General features: G+C 48.6%; 1 pseudogene; it reads left to right on the plus strand.

Annotated features, from left to right (window-relative positions):
* The first annotated feature begins 12,819 nt into the window (after positions 1-12,819).
* On the plus strand, positions 12,820-13,189 carry LOC114097157 (small ribosomal subunit protein eS12-like; annotated as a pseudogene).
* Positions 13,190-20,665: the final 7,476 nt, after the last annotated feature.

Raw genomic sequence — 20,665 nt, forward strand, 5'->3', positions numbered from 1 at the left:
GAGGAGGCAACAGAGGGCTGGGCTCGGCTCTGGGGAGAAGGGTTTGGGTTCAGCTGCTGACCATCAGATGACCCTGAATGGAGAGGGTTGGTTTTTCAGGCACTGAATCCATAGTCATCTGAGTCCCTGGCAGGCAGAGGAAGAGTAGTTGTTGAAGATATGTGGAGAGAAAATTCCTGCCTGAGTAGGGGCTCAGGCTGGACCTATTTCCCTGGGTATAAAGGTCTCCACCTCGGAGGCGAGTCCTGGCTCTCTTATCAGCTGGCACCTGCCCTCTGGGTAGGTCTCTTCCCCTCTCTGTGCCTGTGTGTTCCTGTCTGGGATAGGATCTTAGGTCTTGCTTCCCCTGTGGTTTGTCCTGTGGATGGCATCCAGGAGGCATGTGGAGTGGGGTGCAGAGGGGGGCTCTGGGTGACGCCTGAGGGTATAGGATGCAGTATAGGACACAGGCACACTGCGTCAGGGTGCTGCAGAGCCTGTGGAGTCAGTGTTTATGGATGGAGCATTTCCCCCTAAGACTTCTGGTTCCCCAGTGAGACCTCAGGGGTGTGCATGTCAGTATTGTTGGGGGTGGTGCTGGGGCCCGGGAGCATGGGAGCCTCCTGAGGTTGCAGAGCTAGCGGAGGTGGAGGCCCTCATGGAGGTCTTCCCTCGGTCCAGCTCCCATGAACTCTGGCATTGGCTGAGCACACAGTAGGCTGTTTCTTGGTCAGTTCATTCAGTAGTCTCTGCTGATGGTACAGCCCAGGTTGCCACAGCGGATCCTAATTTCTGGGAGCCCAAGGTGGACTTCCGGAAGGTCCCTTGGCCTTGTGGGCTTGCTCCAGGGCAAAGGGACAAGGTCTCGGGAGGAAGGAGAAACTGGAGCTCACGGGGAGCATCAAAGGGCTGGTGCGAGGTTTATTGGGGCCTTTACTGCCCTAGTTTTCATTATTTACACCCTGTTGGTTCTAGGAGCTCCCGTTAAACGTGTAATAAATATAAAAATATTTTACAGGCCAGTGAAAATTCCACAGCAAAAATAACTCTATAAAGAGGGATTTCACCCTGCCCTACCCGCTGCCGAATTCTGTGTGGCATTGCTCTAAGCCTGTTGGCTGGCAGCAGGACCAGGAGGTGGCTGGCTCCCCACTTGTGGCCGGGGGCACCGGCCTGGGCTTCAGCAGCTCCTTTTCCAGCCTGTGATGGGAGCCGCTCCTCCCAGGCTGAGCTTGCCAGCTGGCCCAGGTGGCAGGGGTAAGAATGGGCCCGAGTCGGGGCCGGGTCTCAGGCGGAGCTGTGGAGGTCTGGGGACCCGGGGAGGGAGGAAGGGAGCAGGTGGGAGCTGTTCTGGCACTTTCTGCCCTAGCTGGGCAGTTTGAGGTGTGGCCAAGGGGGTAGGAAGGAAGGGTGATGTTGAAAAGATATTGCAGTACAGTGATTTGGAGCAAGGGCTCCGGGGTCAGGCTGCCTAGGTTCTAGTGGCACCTCTGTCACTTTTCTGTGTGACCTTGGGTAGATGACTTGCCCTTTCTGTGCCTCAGACTCCTCCTTTGTAAAATCCTATCTCACACAATTGTTTTGAGGCTGCTCTCACTTAGGATGCCTACTTTGCCCCCACTGATACCTTTTGGGACTCTAGACCCTTCTCTCACAGGCATTGGCTTCTTCTGTTGGAGTCCCTCAGGTCCCCGAGCCTGCCACCATTTGGAGGGGGACAATTCTAGGGATCTCACACACACCTCGTTGATTTCATCCCTGCTCTTGACTTCAAAAGATCCCATGTGGGCCTGGTAAGGATGAGAACAAGGCTGCGGTGGGTGGGGGTTGTGGCTGTGGCCTGGGGTGGGTGGGGGTGTCCTGCAGAATGCCAGCCTTCTATAGTTATGTGGAGGAGACAGCTGCCCCAGTGCAGGCCCTTGTGGTGGTGAGGAGGCCCAAGTCCCAGCCAGTGTTCACTTGCCTATGAACGAGGCCCTGTGCTCCGGCCTCTCCACACACAGCCCCAGGAGGCAGGTACTGTTGTGATTCCCATTTTGAGACGAGAACACTGAGGTCAGGGTGGCCTAGCAACTTTCCAGTGTGACATGGCAGAGAAGGGGTGGGACTGGAAATGCAGACTGGGGTGGTCCGAGCGCAGACTGGACTCCTTACGACTGGCCACCCTGCTGGCCTCCTGTGAGGTGGAGACTGCTCTGTCCCTGGCAGCCCCCACATGCTCCGTCTTCCCTGGGTGTGACCAGACCTCCCACCATCCCTCCTTCCTGGATGCCCTATTTCATTCTTGCCACCAAGGGATGCAAATTGGAAAGTCAGACGTGGAAGGAATATGGGGAAATCCACAGAAGTGGTAAATTATTCCAAATTTGGGTACTTAAGTTTAGTCATAGACTAGAGACACATATACTAGAATCAGAGCCTATTAAGGAAAAGTGAACCCAGAGAGAAAGTTAAAAGGCATGTTTTGAGCAGGGTGCTCTACGGCAGGGCCTCTTCTCTTCACTGGGAGGTAGGGTTCCAACAGGAACAGGACAGGCAGTAGGGAGGTTCTTTTATTGCTAAGGTCATGAAGAGGGAATGCTATGGTCACCTGTGACTGGAGTTCATTTGGTGGCGCTGGAGCTGCCTTGGCTCTCAGAGTGGTTCCCAGATGGCTCCCCTCCCTGTCAGGGGCAGGGTGGTGTCTTCTAGCATGGATGGTGGCATGGATGTTGGAGTTTGAGGTGGTGAGAAGTGCTGGCTGTGTGTCCCCAGCAAGTCTCTGTCTCATGGTTTGGTGTGTCCACTGTAGCCCAGGAGGGATTGGACTGGGGGTGCCCACCAGGCCGTGGCCACTGTGAGAGACAGCACGGGGACCCTGCTGGACCTCGGAAGACCTGGGGCTATGCAGGGGCTCAAGGCTGCCAGATTGGCAGACTGGGTGAGGGCATCCAGTAAGGCTTAGGGGCTGAGGTGTCCAAGTTCCCTTAATGTGGGGTTCTTCCTTCTCCCCCACACCTGCTCTCCATCTTCTCTTTCTGCTCCTCCCTGAAGTGGGCAGGGGGGCAGCCTGCCAGGTTCGTGGACTGCAGGGAGGAGTAGGATGCCTGGCTGACCCCACACCTTCCTGACCTCCCAGCCAGCTGCTGCTTCGTGGCAGGGCTGGAAAAGAAGACCCTGCCCTCCGTAGACCCTCCTCTGACTCACCCAGCTTGATTCACTCTCTGCCTTCTGCCACCACATGCCTTTGGAACAATCTGCCTTGGTATGAAAAATTGTGCTTCTACTTCTGTGAGCAAACCAGGCCGTGTCCTTGAAGGTTAGGATCCCTGACTTTCCCTGGGACACGTGGGGTAGGATTGGGGTACATGATGCACTGAGTGGCTCAAATGGAACACAATAACAGGGCCTTTTCCACTCCAGGGTCAGCATATCTCAGCAGAGGGACCCTGGGACAGGTACCCTTTCACAGCGAGTTACAGTGTAAATGCCAGCTTTACCCACGGCCATAGGTGTACTGACCATGTTGACTCGCTGAGTCTCTCTGCAGCTTGCTGTCAAACATCTTTAGATGTGTTTCCGGAGGCCGATGACCCTCCTGAGATAGAGGGTTGAGGAGTGCAGGGGATGGGCTTAGGGTGACAGCTAGCCTCTTTGGGTGGCTCTCTCTGCCTCCCTCTGCTCAGGCTGCCAGGGGAGGGAAGTATTATCTCACAGCCATTCGTGGACCTTGGCAGGCTGGAAGGGACCTCAGCTCTTGGCAGGGGACTTTCTGACTGTATTCCCTGCCCCATGGAGATCGTGACTATTTTCTTCTGAAACAGTGACCCTCAGGAAAAAATATTATACCTGCGTCATAGAGGATGCTGGATCCGACTGTGACCCTGCAACATGGAGGTTTCCAGGTCAAAGATGGTGGCTTCCTCTGCCCCGGTGATATGGCCTTGCCTGCAGAGATGATGGTAGAGTGGGTGGCTCTACCATCATGGGGCCATGGCCACCATGCAGAGAAGGCCTGCTCTTGGCAAGAAGGAGACAGGTGCCAGCCCACATCTCTATACCAGAGGTTGTCATTGCAAAGTGTTGCAAAAGTCGACCCAGGATTTGGTGCGGGTCAGGGCTGCTGCTCCCTGCCCACCTGCTTCTTCTCTTGTGGGGGCCTCTGTGGGCTGCTCCTCTGGGCTCTGGGAGTTGCTTGCAGCAGCTGATGGATTTGGAGGGGGCAGGCCTGCCTCACTGGCCTGGCAGGCAGTCTCTAATCTCTCCTTTGTGTCATCACTGGCTGGGGTTAGAGTTCACGGGGGAAGAGAGTACCTGGCTATGTAATTAAGTCGCATGCTTGGCACGGAGACCGGTTATAATGCACGGATCCCATTTGTTGGCTTTTCCAGGCCATTGTCCTCTGCCTGGGCCCATGGGCTAATTACAAGGCACAGGGTTCTGCGGTGGCTCAGGGGCCCCAGCTTGTCTAGCTGAGTGGTACCTGTTGCTGAGCTCTGTGCTGGCCGTGCTGGAGGGGACCCTGGGGACAGCCTCATTGTAACCTGGGGGCTCAGAGGGCCCCTTTGGGCATTGCCCTGGGAGAGGGACATGCGAGCATATGGGATGTCTGAATTCTCCCATGTGATATCAGCTTGGGCTGGCCTGTAGCAACTGGTGAAGAGGGAAGAGAGGGGTCAAGGACAGGGCTCCCACAAGGCCATCCAGCACCTGCAGGCATGGATCATGGTTCCTGGTCATGTTGCCGAGCCCTTCCTGACACATCCGGCTGAGCCTCTCTGTTGGAACTTTGTGGTTCTGGTCCCCTCCCCTTGAGGAGACTCAGCTGTTCCCTAGAGGCAGATGTGAAGGAGGCACAATATTGTCCCTGTGATTGACAACTCCCAGGTCATGGATGAGGAGCCCACCAAGCCCAAGCTCCTATCAGAGTGAGCTCCAGTAGTAAAGTGGGGAGTCCCAGGTCCATAGATGGGTGCATGCTCTGTCTGCATCAGACACAGGGGCCCAGTACTGTGAGTGTCCACACTGCACCAAGAACAGTTCTGTTGGGCCCCAGATTTTGTTCCAAATTGGTGTTAATCATCATAAGCACTGGGCGTGGTGGTGCATGCCTGTAATTCTAGCAGTTTGGGAGGCTAAGGCAGGAGGATTGAAAGTTTAAGGCCAGCCTCAGCAGCTTAGTGATGCCCTATGCAACTTAGTGAGACCCTGTCTCAAAATAAAACACAAAAAGGACTGGGGATGTGGCTCAGTGGTTTAAGTGCCCTTGGATTCAATCTCTGGTACTAGAAAAACAAAATGAAACAAAACAAAACAAAACAAAAAAAAAAAGAAAATCATCATAAGAATTGAACTACATTGCCTACTATTTATCTGGCCTTAGATTTTAGAATAGATTTGAGGGAGTAGATTATTTTGCTCAATTTTTTTTTTTTAGTTCAAAAATTCTCAGCTTCCACTCAATGTGGTCTATACACAGTGGAGTTTTATTCAGCCATGAAAAAACATGAAATTATGACATTTGCAGGAAAAAATGGATGGAACTAGAAACTATCATGTTAAAATGTTATAAGTTATCATGTTAAAAAATGGATGGAACTAGAAACTATCATGTTAAATGAAATAAGTCAAACTCAGAAGGTTAAGGTCATATGTTTTCTCCCATATATGAAAGCTAGAGAGGAAGAAGGTAAATAAAGGTGGGGTGGGTCTCTTAAAAATAAAAAAGAGATCAGTAGAGGAAAGCGACCAGAGGGAAGAAAGGAAAGGGATAAATGCTGGGGAGTGACACTGGCCAAATTCTATTGTCATGTTGTGTGCATGTGCAAATACAGAACAACAAACCCATCAATATGTACAACTATAATGTGGCACCAATAAAAAATGTGGAAAAAGGAAAAAAAAGTTTCCATAAAAAATTTAATAAAAAAAAATACTTTTTTTTTTCTCAGAGTTGCCCCCAGTAAACAGGAAGTCTTCAGGGTCCTTCCTGTTTGCCTGAGTGTGCCTCGAGGAGAGGGGGATAGCAGATGCTGCCTGGAGATGCCCAATGACAGCTTCTCTGTTGGGATTTCTCCTCCAGAAAAGAACTAGAGTAAATAATAGCCAAGAATACTAAAAGCCAGACTCTGCCAGGCCCTCCTGGGCCTTTGATGCACATTATTCCAATCCTCAGAAAACTTCTTGAGGTAGGGACTATTAGGAGACCTACTTGTAGGTGAGGTGACTGAGGTACAGAGAAGGTAAGTGACATGTCTCAGATCACACAGCAAGGAGTGATGATCTCAGACATGATGATCTGAGACTTCCAGGATGGGGAAATGAGCTGTCAGCTACCAGATCCTCCTCTGTCTCCACAGATTCTCACCTGGTTTATCTTGGTTACCCAGAGCCACACAGGGAGTGGCTCAGGGTCACATTCTGGTCATGTTTACCAGGATGAGTGTTGGTGGCCAGTGAAGAAGGCCTAAGCAGATGCCTGCCTCTACTTCTACCTTGCGATCCCACCAGGTCCAGGCTTCCTTCCCTGTCCCCTGGCTACCTGCCCCTTGCAAAATCAGGTGACTGAGAAAGCCTTTAGTATATAAACTAACTCTGTATTAAAAACATGAACCCCAAACCTCAAGCCAACCAAAAGCAGTTAGGCCCCGATGGTGTGCAGCAGGTATCCTGTTCATGGAGTGCATGCCAGATGACACTGATGTCAGGTGTCATGGGGTTATGGGAACTGTCAGCTGCACAGTGAGCTATTGTATGTGCCTCAGAAAGGAGCCCCAGACAGAGGGCACCCCGTGGGCACTGGGTCTCACATCTGTGAGCATCTTGGCTGAAGTGGGTAGGCTCTGCCTGAGCTCTGGGGTCTGGGTGAGGACCCTGGGATCCCTGAGCTACGCATAGGGTTTTATTCAGGTCATCTGCCCCTCAGGACCCAGCCCAGGGCTGCCTTGGGGCCTCTGGATGCTTCTTTTGGAGCTTCATGGAAAACAACCTGTAGCCAATCCCTGCATTTGCCTAGTGACCGAGCTTTCAGTGGTAGGCTCCTGCTGGTGGACAGACCTGTCATCCCCTCGCCAGCCTGTGAGAGCTCCACCTCACACTGCCCTCACCACCACTCCCTGTTCTCTGAGCCTCTGCACTTGCCTCTGCAGGGACTGCTTCCCCACCCCTACCCCTGGGCCCTGCTTGCCTTACCCCCACCCTGTCTTCAGCTCTCAACTGGGCTGTCCCCGCTTTGGGGGTTGTCTCTGATCCACCCACCAAGTCTGGTGAGGGGCGCCTCCACTGGCTCCCAAGGAACCCATAATCACGCCATTTAAAACAAGCAAGCAGTTAGTCTCACGGCCCTCGGTGACAGGGGTTGTCTTGTCGTCACTGTCATACCCCAGCTTGTTCTGTGATGATGATAATGAATGACAATATGGATAACAAGCACTCAGTAAACACAGGCTTATATCAGGCGCTGCTCTCAGCATTTTGTAGTTGCTCATTTATTCCCCTCTCACCCCAGCCCTGTGGGGCAGCTATTCTTTCTGTAAAGTGCTGTGAGCTGAACCGAGGGCTTTGTGTGTGCTGGGCAAGCACGCTACCACTGAGCTACGTCCCCAGCCCCAGTTACTCTTCTTTTGGCCATTTGCACATAGCAACAGGCTTAAAGGGTCTGGCTTGCCCTGCTGACGCAGCTAGCAACCGGTGGAGCTGGGAGCTCAACCCAGGCAGCCTGCTGTCGGGGCTGCTCTTAATGGGTGGCATCTGGAAGTGCTTGATTAGTATCTAGTCATTTGACAAAATATTTTTGTCTCCCTCTTTAGACAACGGCTAAGGCTAAAGGGTGAGGGGCTTGGAGAAGGTGATGACTGGCATGAACATCGAGGGGACACAGCCACACAGCTCCTTGCCTTCAGCTTGGAGGCTGGGGCACAGAAGGCGCTTATCTCCATGAATGACATTCTGTGAGTTTTCTACCCCCTGTGACACCCACACCCAAACCCAGCACTGGGATGCGGCCTCGCACAACAGGAGTTCCTGCAAAGAGGTGTTGGGTTGGTGGCTGTGGAGGTTCCTGAAGAAGGCGGTCAAGGGTAGCAGTGTGAGGCAGAGGGAAGACCCCAACTCCATGCTCTGGGCTTCTGCCGCAGCTCGGTGGGGGCTGCAGGGAGGTGCTGATTTCACCTCTCTCACAGGGGCCCTGAGCTCACCCGGGTCTGAGAGCAGTGCAGTCTGGGAACACCTGCGAGGTTCCAGGGCTGACACTTCTGTGCAGCCCCCAGAGGGAAAGGAGGTGAGTGTCACAGAAGTTAAGGCTTTGTTTTCTCTGCAGCAGCAGAGAGTGAGCTCTTCTAGGCCTGGAGGCCCCTCCCATCTGCCCATGGTGAGCAAACATGAGCTCTGTAGGTGGTAGAGCGCAGTGGTGTGGCCTTTTGTTGGGCACACCTGCCTCAAACATCTCCCGGGCTGGGAGTGACTGTCAGTCCCTCCTCTCTGCATAGCAGCACGGAGTCTTCTGAACATTCTCCTTTGGGCTCTGACAGCTGTGTCAGCTGCTGGTCTCAGAAGCAAAAGGCAAGTTGAAAATAAGGTTCAAACCTGTTGCCTGCTGCCTTCCTGCCTGGCAGGGTCCCGCTGCCTTGGCCCAGCTGCACAGCTGTCCTCTGCTAGCCTTAATGCCAACATCCAAGGTCCAGCTCGTCATAGGTTTCTTGACAGTAGAATAACACCTTGTGTTGCACACTCATCTCCAGAAAGGTCCCAGAGCCCTTTTAAAATAGGATTTGAATACTTAGAGTTACCGGGTTAAGTCAGTGATACCAAATGCTCCGTAAGGGACATTGGCCACAGCGAGTTTGGATTTTCTTTTCATTCGCACAGAAGGAGAAAGAGCAGATTGAAGCTTGCTCTCATTCATCCTTGAGCCCAGGATTGAGAAATCCACAAAGAAGCTGGTCAATAGAAGTATTCTCAATAATTCTCTTTCATGCTAATAACTGACGGCACCTTCTGAAAACTCAAATCTTGCTCACCTTAGGCTTGTTATTAAAATAATAATCAGAGGTATCGCCTCTTTGTAAACTAGCAGCACAATGGCTATTAAGTGGAGAAGGGAACTGTAATTTATTTTAAGATTCAGGGATTTTGTATTTGCAAATAGGCAGCAATTATGAAACGAATACTATAATTATAACCACTCTGGACAGATGAATGAGGTGGTAACTAGCTGAGATGTGTTTTCTGGTTAGAAGACACATTATCCCCTGTTCTGAGCATGCTCAGCTAGACCTCCTGTTCCTGGGTTCTTGGAAACTGAACCAGAGAATGATTAAAAGATGAAAGGGCAGAGAACTTGCTTAGCATGTATGAGGCCCTTCTTCAATCTCCAGTGGAGGGGGGAGGGCGGGAGGGGGTGGAGGAGGGAGACTGGGGAAGCTCCACCTCCACCTGATGAGCCCAGGGTGCTGGAGGAGCAGGAGGCTCCCTTCTCTCAGTGAGCAGCAATGTTCCCTCAGAAGGCAGGCAGGTGAGGAGCTCAGGCTAGATTACAGTCAGAGTTAGCAAGGGACAGTTGCAACTCTGCCCTCTTCTTTTCTGTCCTCGGTCTGCACCTGACAGAAGGGGGTCTCTTCCCCCATCTTTGTAGAAATGGCTGAGTTCTGTCCTTGGGCTCTGCAGAGCTGTCCCTTTTTAGAGTCTCCCTTGGCTTCTGCCAGACCAGATCCACCCCTGTAGTCTGTCCCCAGGAAAGCCTGGCACTTCTTCCTTGTTCCCTTGTGGGAACATACTGTGGATTCCTCAAGTAGATCCCACAGAATGAGTTCTCTTTATCTGGTGATCTGTTTTTCTAAAAAACAGTTTTAATGCTGGTATGACTTTCTCGAGGGCATCCATAGGAACGTCTCAGAACTCTCTAGATCAAGGTCTCCCTGGATTCAGGGTAGGTGACCTGATGTTCAGAGTTTCCTGCAGCTTGATGGCAAGACATTCAGATAAGTCATTGGCTGCCATCTGACCTGTCTGGGACAACTCAGGGTCAGAAAGCAGGAGCCAATGTTAGGATTCCCTGGTCTCTTCACCAGTCTTTCTCTGGGCCAGTATGAGCGCTCCCTGTGAGAGTATCCCAAGACCCACGGCTGGCTTCTCTTTCAGGCAGATGTGCGACCAGAGGGGTTGTTTCTGAACCTCCTCTCTCTGCCTGGGCTAAAGATGAAAATAAACACACCCACCCTCCCTTAGTCACCTGGCCCTCTTCCCCTCCCCCTGAGCGCCCAGGGTTTCATCGTCACTAATACAGCTATTGTGGGACTGATAAGTGGGAAAGAAGCATCCAGAGGCCGCGAGGCCTGGTGGTGACAGAAGCTGCCTGTCGAAGACACCATGCGGGTTCGGCCTGAGGTGAGTCATCACCAGCCTGGGAAATGCACTGGTGCTGATGGATGCCCAGGGCGCTCGGATGTGCCCCTGACACTATTTGCACAAACAGGGAACTCAAACGAATGGGGTTTTTTCACAAGCTTACATAAGTCAGTTGGCAGTGCACAGTGGCCCAGCTGTGCGGCATGACAGGACAGAGCTTTGCGTTCCTGCTCAGGAACAGGTGACTTTCAGAACCAGTTTGCCTGTGTCAGGACTTGAAATGGTTTGCTCTGCCCTTCTGTTGTCACAACCCCCCTTACTCTTGGCCTTTCTCTTTGTGAAGACTTTCTTTGCAGAGGGATCCTCACAACTGGGACAGTAGGGCTACTGTTGCTTCCAGCAGCCGCCCAAGGGGTTTGCTTTTCTTTGGGACTCTGACTTCCTTGAAAGATGTGGCAGGGAGGGAGCGGCAGGTGTGTGTGGTTGGGTCTTCCAAGAGCTGGCGGGGAGGTGGGGGAGGTGGGGATGGTGCAGGGCCAGGAAAGGGGGGGTGGCTGGAAACGCCCCTCAGCACATTCCTGGGCCATCTCCAGGTGTCCGTTCTGGCTCGGTGAGAATTGGCCATGGAATGGACAATGAATGACCTCACGTCCACTCATTGGCTCCTTCCATCATCCCTGCTTCTGGGCATGCAGGGCCGGGGTTATCATCAGGTGTGAGATAGGAGAGAGTCAAAGACGGCCCCTCCCCTGGCCTTGAGCTCCGTCCTCCCAGAGGCTCAAGTGGCAGGCACACAGGTACTGCTGAGGTGAGGAGTCTCTGTTTTGAGACCACATCCAGGTGTGGGCCACACCCCACTGTCAAAGCCAGGGCACCCATCACTTATCCTTTGGGGCCATGGAACATGCTGGCAGCGAGCCAGATCTGATTACATTCCACGACTGATTGATTGATCCTTTTGATCGCTCCCAAGATTATGGAGACCGTTGGTTTTACACAGAGGGCAAGCATCTCATCTGAGGCTTTGCTCTAGATTTATCACTTGTTAATAAGAAAAAGGATTTTTTCCTTATTCAAGAAAATACTTTGTATGTGAAACAATGGGGTCATGCTGTGTAACATTTTTGTAATTTGAATTTTCCCTTTTATTTTGCTGTGGATGCCTGTGACTGTCATTGCCATCATCATCCCTAGGTTGTGGATCTTTCTGTCACTCAAATCTTTGTGCTTTGGGAATGAATATATAGGCTGCTTTTAGCTTTCTTCTTTTCTCAACATGAATGGCCCAATAGCCAAATCTCTGTTTGTGTTTATTATTTAACAAGTATTTATTGAGCATGTTTTCCTTCATTTTCCTCGGAATAAATTGCTACAAGTGGATTTGCTGGGCTAAATTTTGTGTGTTTGTTTGTTTGTTTGTGTGTGTGTGTGTCTTATAGTTCTGGAGATTGAATCCAGGGCTACGCATATTCTAGGCAAACACTCTTAACATTGAGATACAGCCTATAAATTGTCTTGCTTTTTTTTTTTTTGAGAGTCTTGCTAAGTTGCCAAGGTTGGCCTTGAACTTGTGATCCTCCTGCCTCAGACTCCCCACTTGCTGCGGTTACAGGTGTATGCCACTGAACTGGGCTTGTTTTTAAAATGACCACATTCAGGGTAAAAAGTTCCAATAGCACAGGAAGTAACAGAGTGAAAACTCAGACTCTCCCAACCTCTGCTCTCTAAAGCAATCAGTTTCTGGACTATCCTTCCAGAAGTTGTGTGTATGTGTACCTTTCTAATATAAATCGATTCATAACCTTCATAACAATATAAACAGTGATTTTCCTACTTAATGTATCCTAGGCAACTTCCCACATCAGCATGATGGCTTCGTGTCATACCTGTATCAGTCTCTGATCAATTCTTCTTGTAAAAAATTACAAATCAAGCTGGGTGTGGTGGTGCATGCCTATAATCCCAGCAGCTAGGGAGGCTGAGACAGGAGGATTGATAGTTCAAAGCCAGCCTCAGCAAAGACGTGGTGCTAAACAACTCAGTGAGACCCTGTCTCTAAATAAAATACAAAATAGGGCTGGGGATGTGATTTAGGGGTTGAATGCCCCTGTGTTCAATCCCCGGTACCAAAAAAAAATTACGAATCAATTCTAAAATGAGCATCTTTATGTCTTGGTGAAGCTGTACAAATATAACTGAAAAAATGCTGGAAGTGAAATTGTTGAGCTGAAGTGTTAGGTCCCTTTGCCATTTTTACAGCTATTGCTAAATCAGTGTGCATGTTTTAAATTGTCACATGTATTTATTGGCTAATTATTTTACAGAAGGGCTGGGTCTGTTTACACCTTTACCAACAGAGTAGCAGGATGGGAGAGTGTCCATTTCCTAGTTTTATTCACTAACATCATGGATCGTGAATTTAGAAATTCATGCTCTTTCCCTGCCACTGCTGAGTCGCTCAGGGGCAGAAGTTGCGTTTGCTTAAGATTCGGCCTCACTGGTCACCCAGTGCACAGCATGGCTGCTGGAGGTGTCAAGGACATCAACGCTGCTTTACAAGAAGTCATGAAGACTGCCCTCATCCATGGTGGCCTTGCACGCGGAATTCGTGAAGCTGCCGACACCTCAGACAAGCACCAGGTCCAGCTTTGTGCGCTTGCATCCAACTGTATGTCAAAGTGGTGGAGGCCCTTTGTGCCGAGCACCAAATCAACCAAATTAAGGTCAACGACAATAAGAAAGTAGGAGAATGGGTAGGCCTCTGCAAACGTGACTGAGAGGGCAAACCCCAAAAAGTGCTTGGTTGCAGTTGTGTAGTGGTAAGGACTATGGCAAAGAATCTCAGGCCAAGGGTATCATCGAAGAGAATTTCAAATGCAAGAAATGAGCAAACAAATTTTTAGTTCATATTCCTCAAAAGAAAAAATATATATGTATGTGTGTGTGTGTGTGTGTGTGTGTGTGTCTGTTGTGTGTGTGTTTATTCATTATGTTAAAAAATTGTTTGGTGTTTGTACATCCATCTGTATTTGGCCTGCTGTTAGCAGGAGGCCCTCCCCACCATTGAGATGGTGCATCCGGCAAACAGATGTGGCATGCTCTGTCCCCAGCTTTCTGACCAGCCTTGTCTCCATTGGGAGGTTGCCATGTGAAGTCCAAGGAAATGTCCCTACTTCTGATTGTACATCTGTGGTCTGCCTGGGTTTTGGAATGCCAGTCGGGGACAAGCCCTCTGACTTTCTGATAAGGGACCTTCTGGTGTCATATTTTTACTTGGCTCTGTCTGCTCCTTCACTCAGCCCGCACCTTCCTGAATTCTCCATCCTCCAGTGCTTGGGGTCACAAGATAACCTGAGCTCTGAATGGTTTTGAAGGAGATGAGAAACGTAAGCTGCCCTGCCAGAAGGTGTCCTAGGACCTTCCTGTCAGACGTGGATAGGGATTCGTAGAGCACCTTCCCATGCACCAGGTATCTTAATGGCTACTTGAGATAGGACACTGATCGATCCCCCCATGGGTCTGGAATGAGGGCAGTAAGATCCCAGCTCAGAGAGGTTCAGAGTGGTTGAGGGGCTTTCCCAGATCCACAAGGCCAGTGGCTGGCAGAGTCCAGAGATGACCGACACTAAGGCCTGTGCTCTTTCCACTGTTTCATATTGCTGAAATAGACAGGTCCTCAGGTTATAACTGGCAGGAATCTGGAAACCCACCCCCAGAGAAGCTCTGTAACTCGAGATTGGAAGGGCGCTGGGGATTCATGTAGGTTGCAAGAGACCTTCCAGGTGCAGAGCATCCCCATTTAACAACCATGGTGACATCATCCCAGTCTTACTAGGTCCAAGCCAGCTAGGTCCCTAGATAAGTGATCACAATGAGCCGCTGGGGAACATTCATATCGTATTCTGCTTCCTATAGGCGGAGGGACCCTTCAGGGTCACAAGTGTGGCCAAGGTTCCTAGGTCAGGGAGCAGGCTGAGGGACCCATTCACAGTCTTCTAGCCCCTTTTTGGGTGGATGGGGCCACATACATCCTTATGTATCCTCTAGATGACATTTTATTTTTCTAAATGAAAACATATTTGGATTGGTTATTTTAGCACTAATTTTTCTTATTTGTAAATATTTATTTCTTTTCTGCTGACACTTGCTGTGAAAACTCTGAATAATACAGTGCATAATACATTGAAGTGCTCCATAAATATTTGAAGAACAAATGAGTATAATATATAAAGTGTAAGTTCCTTTGGTCTGCCTCCCAGAAACAACCACTGTCAATAGTTGGCTGAGTAAACTTTCACCACTTTTTTTTCTAGACGTGTGTATGTGTGTGTGTTGTGTATTTTTCCCCCCACAAAAATGCACTCAGGACACGCATTGCTCTGAATTTACTTAAAAATGTGTCTTGGGCACACAGAGCTCCACTTCCTTTCAAACATCTGCTTTAGGTTCCATTGTATGGATGTTCTACAATTTATTTAACGAGGTTTTTATTGATGAACATTGGATGTTTCCAATTTTTCAAACAATATTACAAATAGCAGAATAGTTTGAAAGGCCTATGTGAGATGGACAGGAAAATTCTGGAGCACATTAACTCCATGCTGGAAATGATGGATCACCTGCTTTGGGGAAGCCTTGCTGATCTAGACACTCAGAGTTAAATCCCTTTCTCCTGGGTCCCACTGCCTGCCACCTGTTCCTTTACCCTCTGCTTGTCCCTGGTATGAATGAATTTCTTATCTGCTAGTTTCTGAGCTCTTAATGTGGGCTAGCAGACTGTTTCCTTGATCATTTCTTGTTTCTTTCCAGAGGGCTTTTGATTTTGCTTTTTATGTTTAGTTTTTGTTACCAAATTTTTTTACAAATGTAAAGAATAAAGTATTCATATAACACTTATGAACAAGAAAGTCCCCTTCCCCCTATACACTCATATATCCCCATTTTATACTTTTCAAAGACAAGCAAATCCAACCCCTTTTATCTGCTTTTAAAAGTATTTACTTCCATAATTCTAGCAAACGTGTTCATATCGCAACTTTTCAGATTTACAAATTTTATCATTTTTTTGGCATTCCCTATTCACTTCTCCATGTGGAGAAGCATCCACTTTGTTTTACATTTCTCACCCATTTCCTCCTTGTATATGTTCTCATAATAGTCCCCCATACTCTCAGAGGAGTTATAGTACAGCATATATTTTAATAAATCAATATTCAGCGTTCACAGTTTTCGGGCTATGTCATATTCAACTATGAACACTTTCTTTTGGTTATACAACTTTTTGTTAACTCCCAAATTAAAAACGGTTTCTATTACTATTTTGTTTCCACACTATCACCCAGTTGTGTAAATCTCTCCATATATTCAAACATATCAAATGTTTATCAGGTTCATGTTCCTGAGAAAGTCTTCTGGAACATTCTGACTTGTTCTGGTCTGAACTGGTTGCTTTTTATGCCTGGTGTATTCCTGAGATTTTCCTTCACAGTTATCCTGGGAATTAGTTTCACTTCTCTCCCAAGTAGTAGTTCCTGTTTTCCTGAATTCTATGTCTTCTTTCTCCTTGGTTTACTCTCTCATTTGTTGGAGCACATTCTCTGGGGATACCAGAAAAAGGGTACTTTGGAGGTAATTTAAAAAAAAATTTGTTCCTCTTATATACTTTTTATTTCCCCACCATACTTACTTTGATAGTTTGGCTGGGTATTGAATTCTAATTTGGAAATAATTTTCCTTATGCATTATGAAGGCTTTGTTCATTGCCTTCTATCTTTTAATGTGCTTATTGAAAATTCTGATGCTACTTTTAATTCTTTGTGTGTGTGTGTGTGTGTGTGTGTGTGTGTGTGTGTGAGAAATCTTTTATTTTCTCTGTAGAGGCTTCCAGCAACTTTTTGTTCTCAGTGTTCTGAAATTGTTACTTGGTATTATTTGATTTAATTTTATTTGCGAGGCACTGAGTGGGTTACTTAACATGTAAACTCATGTCCTTTATTTTTAGGAAATCTACTACAACCATTTGACCTCCTATCCTTTCTATTTCTTTTATCCCTTTTTGAACTCTTATGTGGTAGATTACAAAATCAGTCTGATCCTTGTTTCCATGTCCTTGGCCATGTAACTTTAAGTCCCCTTCTATGCTGATTCCGGGTTTAGCAATATGTCTTGCCTTGAGCCAATAGGATGTTGGGAATCATGACACAAGTAGAGGACTAAAGACCATTTGTGTGATTGACCTTTCTTACCCTTGCCTGCCACCACTGCCGTGAGACCAGGTCCAGGTTGGTCCACTAGTTCTAAAGTAGAGGAGAGACAGGTGGAGCAGAGCTAACCCTAGGCCAAACCCAGATTCATGAGTAATAAATAATTGCTGTTGTATGGCACTGAGATTTGTTCAGAAATGTTGTATCAATAGATGATATATCTGATTATTTGGTTGTTGGACCTCTTAGCATAGTTCTTGAATTTTCTTCTTACTGTTTTTTCTGGAAAAGTCTTTCAATACTATCTTTTATCCCTTCTACTGAGTTTTTCATTTCTGCTATTCTGTTTTTAATTTCCAAAAACCAGTTTTGATTCTGTACATGTCATTGTTGCTTTATAGCATTCTATTCTTTTTTTTTTTTTCATGGAAGCAATAGCCTGCCTGCTTGCCTCTCTCTCTTCCTTCCTCCCTCTCTTTCTTCCTTTCCTTTTCCTCCTTCCCTCCCTCCATCTATCCTTCCCCCCTTCCTTCCTCCCTCCCTCTCTCCCTTCCTTCCCTTCTCCTATCTCTCTCTTTTTCATTCTTGTGCTGGGGATTGGCCCAGGGTCTTATGCATGCTAACCTCATGCTCTACCACTGAGCTACAGTCCTATCCCACTCTTCTCCACCAATATAATTTCTTATTGCATTAACTATTATTTTTCTCTCCTAAGTTTTTCCTTTCCTTGCATTGTCTCTTTACTCCAAGTGGTATTTTTATTTGGTTACTTTGGTCCTCTATATTTTACATTAGGAAATTTCCTCTAATTCCTGATATTCCTTGTCTGTCCATTTACATTCACTGAAAATCTGCTTGGGAGGTGTGTGTGTGTGTGTGTGTGAACATGTACATGCGTGTGTTCCACAGAACAGCAATCTTCAGTGGAGAGGACTTCAGACTTTTCTCTAGGGATGGCCAGATGATGCAGAGATTTGAGGATGTTCTCCTGGCTTCCAGCTTTCTGAGAATCTGCTGGGGGAAGCAGCAGAGGGGTCTTGACATTCAGAGTGTAAACTTGCCCCTGATTGCCTTCTTCCTCCGTGTGGTGCCTATGCTCTGAGATGTGTCTGGTGTCCCCTAAGCCAGAGTTCCTCTATTTAATGCTTCCCAGAAAATAATCCTGCATCCTCCTCAGTGGGCTGAGGGGCTGTTGCTTGGCTGCAGAGAGTTTGAGGGGCATGTGAACCCTAAAGGCTGAGCACAAGGGCTTCCAGCTGCCCTCCTGCCCACAGCCCCACCTTTTCCACAGGTCCCTGGTTCTTCTAATTCTCAGGGCTTTGTATAATTCTATGGTGAACATCAGGTGGCTTTTTGGCTTTCTTCAGTGCTGACTTAGGATTTAGTTTACTTAGGTTTGCTAAGTCAGTTCCTCTCAGCCACCTACTTTCCAGTTCCAAAATTTCGTTGCTATTGTTCCCTCTCTTGTTCTTCCTATCCTCAGGGATTTATGGGCAATTTTTTTCTTACATAGTATTTTCACGGGATGTCTTTTTCACTTCTTTAATAGCACATGATCATTATAAAATATTAAAACAACCCACAGCAAGGGAACCTCTTTCATAACGCACCTCCTCCATATCTCCTCTTCAGTAGCCTTCCTCCCCGATAGTTTTGCTTTTGTGAATTATATGCACGTGGGCACTGAAGCAAATACGAACATATATAAACACACAAACTCTGCAAATATGAGTGAGATAATTGTACTGTGTGATCCTACTCTGGAACCACTCTATTCCCCCAACACTAAATTTTAGTCTTTTAATCATACACAGTGAGCTACTGCTTGCTTTTTTTTTTTCTCTTTTGTACTGGGGAGTGAATCCAGGGGTACTCAACCACTGAGCTACATCCCCCTCCCTTTTTTTGTATTTTATTTAGAGACAGAGTCTCGCTGAGTTACTTAGGGCCTGAGGCTGACTTTGAACTTGAGATCCTCCTGCCTTGCCTCAGCCTCCCAAGCTGTTGGGATATACCTGGCTAATAGAGCTGAACTTGATTTTTCTTTTTCTTTTTTTTCTGGTGCTGGGGATCAAATCCAAGGCTTTGCAAATGCTAGGCAAGGGCTCTACTACTGAGCTATACTTTCTAATAAGCTGGGTCGTGTTCCATTATACCTTAACTTATTGCCCCATCTCTTATTAATGACATTTAGGGTGTTTCCAATTTTTGTTACTGTAAAGATCACCACTCTGAATATCACAGTACCTACATGTTTTCAGACCTGTCGTTTTCTTAGCTGTTTCACTGCAGTGGGACTGCAGGATGGGCACACATGGTTAAGACACTGGTGGACAGTCAGATTGCCTTCCAAAGAGAAGTACCAACTCTTGCTCTACTCATTGGTATAGGAGAGGGCTTTTCTCTTCACCTGGCTCTTGTTCTAATTATTCTTCTTAGCTGTTGCCAATTGGTTGGGCAAACACAGTTATCTGCTTTGATATGCATTTCTTCTAATAGGTTGAGCCTTTCCCAGGGGCCAGGCAGGCTGCCTGGACCATGGGGAGAGATGTGGCATGAGGAGGGGCTAGCACAGAGAGCAGTGTGCACCCTTCTGGATTTCTCTGCTGTCCCCGCACAAAGTCACTTAACTGGGGGCAAGCACAATCTTCTCCCCTATCAGCACCGGCTTGCAGCTGATAGGTCCCCAGGGCCAGAGGGGCCCTCAGGGTGGCTTGGCACACGGTTTGTCAGAGTCTGAGTCCTGGATGGTGATTCTGGCATCCAAATGGATTTTGGCATTCACAGGGATTTACATTCCACGAATATAGTTGCCTTTTTTTTTTAAGCTTTCTTAAAATCATGAAATATACACATAGAAAATGTTCAGTTTAGCAAATTATTGAAGGCAAATACCACATAACTACTGCCCTGGGCAACTCTTGACTTTTAATAATACTGTGGCAAGTAGTGCTGGCACTCTGCCCCTGGACTGTAGGGCTGTATGTTTTCCTCGAGCCCACCTGGGTCTCTGGGCTGGAGAGGGGTGTCCCTCAGCTGTGGGAGCAGCACTCAGGTGTGTCTGTTCTTGGGTGGGTGCTGGAGTCCAGTATAGGAGTGGGGCTTTGAGTCTGTGGCTTGAGATTGACCTCTCAGACCCACTTCCCTGACTGTGTCCCAGCAGACCAGGGAACATTCAGATGGAAAGAATTTGGATGGGACCCAAGGAAACTAGGGGATACCTAGAAATCCACGGTGTGACATTCTGGAGCAGATCTAGAGGCCAGGTCAGGTTGGCTTGGGATTTGGGGCTGACTGCAAGGCATTCACCCCCATGGCAGAGCTTGGTCCCCTTGCCCCAGCCTGATTGGGGGCACAGCCTCCTTCTCCCCAGGAAGGTTTGGAGGAGGACCACCTGGTTTGGTGGATTTTGCTTGTGGATTGGACATGGACATGAACAGCTGAGGGGAGACAAGAACTGTGTGCTCTTTACTCTGAGGAGGGGCCCAGACCAGAAAACCTTCCTATCCTTGGTGGTCTACTCCCTCTTCTGCACTAGCCCCGGGGGCCATCTCCAGGTGGGACGTCTTTCCCCAGTAACCAGTCCCAAGTGAAGAGCCTAGTCCACCGGAGGGCAGCCCCACTTCAGATGATGGGCCCTGGCTCTCGTGTTACCTGCCTGCCTCCACTTCCTGCCTCTTCCTGTGTTCAGACCCCATGGTGCTTCCTCCCGTCTGCCAGACATGGGTGGCAGGGAGGAGGACAGACTGAGTGCCCACCTCGAAGGGCTGAGGGTTCTCATGCAGCAGTGCTGTCCAGCAGAAGGTTCCAGGAGCATGAGGATGTTCTCTCTGGTACCAGGCAGCACAGGGAGGGAGCTGGGAGACAAGCAGGCTCCACAGGGCTGAGTGTGGAGGAGCAATAGCCAGGGGAGGCTTCCTTCCTGAAACCAGATGTGAAGGATGCAGAGGGCAGGCCAGGCTGAGGGGCAGAGCTGTGGACAGAGCATGTGTGAAAGCCTGGAGGTGAGGGAGGCGCCCAGACAGGCATCGTGGCTGGAGGAGAATGTGAGGGGGAGAGTGCGAGGAGGAGAGTGAGAGCAGGTGGGACACCTGAGAGATGTGCAGTGTGTCAGACGCGCATCTTCAGAAGGTTCCCACGGCTGCTGTGTGGAGGGGAAG

Source organism: Marmota flaviventris, chromosome 5 (assembly GCF_047511675.1).
Source record: "Marmota flaviventris isolate mMarFla1 chromosome 5, mMarFla1.hap1, whole genome shotgun sequence".
In the NCBI taxonomy this organism is placed as follows: domain Eukaryota; kingdom Metazoa; phylum Chordata; class Mammalia; order Rodentia; family Sciuridae; genus Marmota; species Marmota flaviventris.